Raw genomic sequence first — 6369 nt, 5'->3', positions numbered from 1 at the left:
GCCAGCAGCCTCCGAGCACGAAGGCGGCCCCGCGTGGCACCTGGAGCGGCCGACCAGGCCTTCAGCGATCCCTGCGGCTCCCCCACCGCCACGCCCAGTCGCACGCGGCCAGAGCCCCCGGAGCCCGCTTCCCCCCAACACGCACCGCAAGGCCGACCCAAACCCTCCGGGCGCCCACCGGGCCGCCACCGACCTGGCCCCGAAGGCGCGCGCCGTGGGGGTACGCGGACACCGGGCCAACCAGCGTGGCCGGCGGCGGCGACGCCCCCAGAAGGCGGAGCCGGGTTCGGGCCCAGACGGGGCGGCCAACAGCATAAAAGCCGGTGAGCCGCTCGGGGAAGAGAGGATCGGCAGGCGGCGGACAGGGAAAAGGAGCACAAGGCAGGCAAGGAGCCAGGGGGCCACGGAGACGAGGGCACGGGGAACCCGCAGGGGGCTAACTCGGGCAAGCAACCCTCAGGCGCGGCCGGGCCACCAGGAAAACACGGCCACGGGATCCCACCGCCACAGACACGAGGGCGGTCCCGCAGCGCCCCGCCTGGGACGCCGAACGGCCCTTGGGCAGCCCACCGAGCAACCCCCTCACGAGCCCCGGGTCCCGCCACCGGCGGCCCCAAAGCAACCTCAGCCACAAGCCCAACACCAGGGGCCACATGTCGCCCGTCTCTCGTCCGTCCCGGACCCGGTCCCGCTCCGGGAGACCGGCGCGCCGCCCCGTGGGGACGGCTCGCTCCCCAAGGACCAGGCGGCCCCACACCCCGCGCCACGCGAACGCGGTCATCGGCAGCGGTCGCGGCTCGGCACGGGAGCGGGCGGAGAGCCGGCTCACAGCGGAGAGCGGCGTCGCGCGCCAGACGGAGTGCCACGCGCACCCGCCGCTCGCAGCAGCCTTCCCATCCGCTAGGACGTCGGGCCCGGCCCAGCGGGATCCTCCCCCAACTCGGAAGGGGGAGGCGCGGGCCACAGTAGACGACGAGCCGCGCGCTCGGCCCCCGCCGCGGGGTCCGGCGGAACCCTCACTGTCCCCCCACCTCATCCCATCGAGGCGGGGGCAGCGGAGGAGGAGGGTTCTCTGCAGGCGAGTCGCTACGGCAGCGCTACCACAACACAGAGAGAGGCGGCGAGCCGGGGGATCCGGTACCCCAAGGCACACCTCTCGGATCGCTAGAGAAGGCTTTCTCACCGAGGGTGGGTCACGCTCCCCACCCGCCAGTCGCCCCTCGTCGGGCCCGCAGAGGCGCTCAGGGACGCCTGGGGAAGGGAGGGGGCCTGCGGCGCGAGAAGAAACCTGCGGCAACCTGGAGCGTTTGCGGTCAGGGCAGGGGCCCGGCCGGCGCGCGTGCGCACAGCCCCCAAGGCCCCCCGCCGTCCACCCACCTCCTTTCTGTGAGGCAAGGCGCCTCCAGTTAACCCACACACGACCGATCGGAGGCAGAACGGCAGCCCCTCGGCGGCCGGCCGGCGCACGCGTGGCCGGCCCGAGCCCACCGCCACCGCTCACACGGCCCGCGCTCCCCCGCCAGAGGGGAGCACGGGACGTGCGCTCGCCAGACCAGGCGGCGCCCTTCCCCGCGTGGGAGGGGCGCGTCTCACTCAACCGCCTCGACCCGCACAGCCAACGAGCTCCCTCAGGACCCACGCGCGGACACCATGGCGGCGACCGGAGGAGGGGGCGCTGGGGGCGGGAGCGACACACCACCGCTCGGCCTCGGGCACCTGAGAGACAGCCCGGGGCGCTCCAGGAGCACCGCAAAGGCCCAGGCGGAGCCAGCGCTCGTGCAATACCCGAGAGGGCAGCACGGCGGGCCAGCGGGACAGCACCCCCACCGCCGCGGAGGGGGGCGGCCCACGAGGCGACGACCACAAGAGGCGAAAGCGAGGAGTGCCTGCTGCGTCAGAGGACCCCCGCTGACCCACGCCGGACGCCACGAGGCAGACGGCGGGGTCGGGACAGCGAGGTCGGGCCGGGTTCCGCACCCCAGTGCCTCCCAACGCACCGCCCGCAGGCGGGGATGGGAGACGGGGGAAACCCCGCGGGCGGGACGAGAAGAACGGGTCTCATTCACCACGAATGCCCGCCCCTCGCCCGTCGCGGCTCGGTCCCGGCCCGGGAGAGCGTGACATCACCACATCGATCAGGGAAAGCATCCCCGGAGCAGGGTCGGCCAGCCAGCCACAGCCTCCCCAGAGGCCAGCGAGCAGATCAGCCTGGCCATCCCCAGCTCCAGGACAGGGGCGGCAGACAACCCGGCAGAGACGAGGAATGCCTGACACGCACGGCACGGAGCCAGCGGGAGTGGGGTTGTCTCGGCCGCCCCAGGTGCCCGCAGCGGGGAGCGCACGGTGGCAGGGTAAGCCCGCGCCACCTTCCCCGCCGCCCCCAGGTGGGTCAGAGACCCGGACCCAAGGCGGCACCGGGAGCTGGGACGCTCGGATGCATGAGAGACCGGGCACACGGGCCCCAGCAGGCGGCTCAAGCACGAGCAGGGCCGGCTAGCCGGGTCACCGGGAGGCCGAAGACCCGCGACGCATCCAAGAGACCCAACCTCTCCAGCGACAGGTCGCCAGAGGACAGCGTGTCAGCAATAACCCGGTGGCCCAAAATGCCGGCTCGGAGTGAAACATATACCTCCCCAGGAGACAGGAGGTCGAGTCACCGACCACGCCGCCGGCCCAGGGAACCCGCGACACGGGCATCTGTCCCCAAAATCGCCACCATCGCAGCCAGACACGGAGCACCCAGGGCCCTCTGGTCGACCCCAGGACACACGCCGGAGCAGCGCCGGGCCAGGGACGTCCTCCCGGCCACCCGTGCCACGCAGGGGCCGGCCCGAGTCTCCAGAGCGAGACTCGGAAGCGTTTCCGGCCGTCCCCTCGTACGACCGGGACACACGAGGGACCGAAGGCCGGCCAGGTGTGACCTCTCGGGCCGCACGCGCGCTCAGGGAGCGCTCTCCGACTCCCCACGGGGACTTGCAAACAACAGGTCACGGCAGAGGGACCGCTCCCCGGCACCCGGGGGACGAGGCAGGACGGTCCCCGGCTCCCCACGGGGACTTGCAGAAAAAATTCGGCCGCTGCCTCAGACGGCCAGGATGCGCGCGGGCCCGCGACCGGGCCGGGAAGGGTGTCCCCAGCCTCCCACCCCAAGCCCGGTGGGTCCCCGCGGGTCGCGGGTCAGGCCTCGGGAGCCGCGGCGTGCTGGTCGACCAACCCCGGCAGCCCCACACCCGGCTCTGGCCCGAAAGCGCAGCGACAACCTCTCCCCACATAAGCCTGCACGCCTGAGCTCTGACTCACAAGTGACGCGCCAGAGCTCTGGCGCGACCGGGACAGCCCGGCTGACGACCGCGGTCTTTCCGGAGCTCTGCCTAGCTCACAGCGGGGACGGTCCCCTCCCTCGGCAGCTGCCACCGCAGCTCCGGAAGCCAAGGGAACGATATAAAAGCGGCCGCCAGATGGAGTCCGACAACCGTCGCGAACGTCACCAAGACAGATCCGGATGGCAGGCCGGCCCGCGGACCGCAAAACCGAAACCGTGAGTCGAGAGACGCTATCCCGAGGCCGAAAACGCAGCCCCTGTACCCCAACCCCACAGAAACGGTCCCCAAACCCTGTCTCTGCATGGACCGCGACACAGTCAGAAGACAACCCACGGCGTGTGGATGTTCGGAGAGGCATCTCGGTGGGAGAAACAACAAGCAAGGACTCGGTCGCGGGTCGTTGAGGACACAGGGAGACACAGAATGCGTAGGCTCTTCCTGAATCCAGACAGAGAAGGAGGGAGGGAGGGAGGGAGGGAGGGAGGGAGGGAGGGAGGAAAGGCAGGCAGGCAGGCAGGCAGGCAAACATAAAGAAGGAAACAGAGAAAGAAAGAAAGGAAGGAAAACCTAAAGGAGAGAAAGAAAGAAAAGAGAAGAAAAGAGAAGACAAATATTAATATAAGTATTTCCATTTGTATATAGGTATAACATATAAAACTACATTAAAATAGAAAAAAATTTATATGCATACACATGAATGAACAGATAAAAATGAATAAACAAAAAATAAGATAACATAACATAAGCAAATAGGCCAGGCGCGGTGGCTGACGCCTGTGATCCCAGCACTTTCAGAGGCTGGGGGAGAGAGAGAGAAAAAAAATGAAAGAAAGAAAGAAAGAAAGAAAGAAAGAAAGAAAGAAAGAAAGAAAGAAAGAAAGAAAGAGAGAGAGAGAGAGAGAGAGAGAAAGAAAGAAAGAAAGAAAGAAAGAAAGGAAGAAAGAAAGAAAGAGAGAGAGAAAGAAAGACAGAAAGAAAGAAAGAAGAAAGAGAGAGAGAGAGGGAGAAAGACAGCGAGAAAGAAAGACGAGAGAAGAAAGAAAAAAAAAGAAAGAGGAAAGACAGGAAGAAAGACAAAGCAAGAAAGCAAGAAAACAAGACAGCAAGAAAGCACGACAGAAAGAGAGAAAGAGACAGAAAGAAAAAGCAAGAAAGCAGCAGAGAGAGAGAGAGAGAGAGAGAGAGAGAGAGAGAGAGAGGCGCGAGGCGAGGCGAGGCGAGGCGAGGCGAATCTACCTGCTTTCACTACATGTGGGGAGAATCAGGAAAGCCCCCACTAACAACAAGGCCTGAAGTGGAGCTGCCATCTGTGAAATCCGAGCAGAAGAGTCCACACGGGTTAAAGACACGAAGAAAGACAGGGAAACAACTGCTCAAAGAGAAGAACAATCTGGCCCAGCCAGGGTCTGTCTCCTGAAGTTGTGTGGGCAACGAGGGAGTGGGACGGAGGGAGGGAGTGGGACGGAGGGAGGGAGGGCCTCCGAGGCTCGTGTCAAACAATAAATGATAATAAAATAAAAGGAAGTTAAAAAAAAAAATTGCGCATCATTCGTAGCATCACTGACGCCTCGAAAGGCGAGAGGCATGTGTTTATGTCACTGTGGGACTGTTTTCTTTTTTCTTTTCTCTTTTTCTTCCCTCTCTTCCCGGAAACTCACTTTTTAATTATTTCATTTTCCTTTTCTTTTTTTTTTTTTAATTTTTAATTTTACTTTCATTTTTACTTTTATTTTTAATTGCTTGAGAGGTTGTCTCCCTCTCTCGCCCAGGCTGGTGTACAGTGGCGCGATCTCGGCTCACTGCAACCTCCGCCTCCCAGGTTCAAGTGATTCTCCTGCCTCAGCTCGGCCTCCCGAGTAGCTGAGATTACAGAGGCGCACGACCATGCCCGGCTAATTTTTGGTATTTTGACTAGAGACGGACGGGGTTTCACCATACTGGCCCTGCTCGTCTGACCACCTCGTGATCCAGCGATCCACCACCCTCGGCGTCCCAAAGTGCTGGGATGACAGGCTTGAGCCACCGCGCCGGGCCTAGTTATTCCTTTTATTTTATTTCTAATTTTTAATTGTACGTATGCACGTATGCATGTATGTATGTATGTATGTATGTATGTATGTATGCATGCATGCATGTATCTATCCTTTTCTTTTTTTTTGAGACGGACAGAGAGAGACAGTGAGAAACAGAGAGAGAGAGAGAGAGACAGACAGACAGACAGAGAGAGAGAGAGAGAAACAGACGGGGGGGGAGAGAGAGAGAGAGAGAGAGAGAGAGAGAGAGAGAGACCAACAGACAGAAGGACAGGCAGAGAAAGAGAGTAAGACAGAAGACAGACACAGGGAGAGAGACAAGCGGGGGGGGGGGGAGAGAGAGAGAGAGAGAGAGAGAGAGAGAGAGCTCCCAGACATCACGAAGCCGTTTCAATGACATATTCTCTCTGGTCTTTGTCTGGGGATATTCAGTTTTTCAACGTAGGCCTCAAGGGCTCCCAGATGTCCCTTTCGAATCTCTACAAAGAGAGTGTCTCCAACCTGCCTAATCAAAACAAAGGTGTAACCCTTTAGGATGAGTCCACACATCGCAAAGCAGTTTCTCAAATACATTCTTTCTAATTTTCATCTGGGAATATTAGGTGATTCACCATAGGCCTAAAGGGACTCCCAAAAATCCATTCAGAGAGACTGCCCAAAAAAAGTGTTTCTAACCTGATGAATCCAAAGAATGGTGTATCGCTAAGAGATCAATCTACGCATCACAAATCAATGTGACAGATAGCCTCTCTCTGGTTTTAATCTGTGGATAGTCTGCTTTCCAACGTAGGCCTCAATGGGTTTCCAAATGTCCCCTCACAGATTCTACGGAAAGCGTGTTTCCAACCTCCTGGTTCAAAAGAATTATCCGTTCGAGGTGAATCCACACGTCAAAAAGCAGTTTCACCAGCAGCAGTTTTTCTCCTTTTCCTCTGGGGATGTTCACTTTCACCAGGAGCCACAAAGGGCTCCCAAATGTCCCTTCGAAGATTCTGCAAAGAACTGCTTCCAAT

The sequence above is a fragment of the Macaca mulatta genome, chromosome 10, assembly GCF_049350105.2.
Source record: "Macaca mulatta isolate MMU2019108-1 chromosome 10, T2T-MMU8v2.0, whole genome shotgun sequence".
Taxonomy (NCBI): domain Eukaryota; kingdom Metazoa; phylum Chordata; class Mammalia; order Primates; family Cercopithecidae; genus Macaca; species Macaca mulatta.
The sequence above is the reverse complement of the archived record's forward strand: the minus strand, read 5'-3'. Positions refer to the sequence as shown.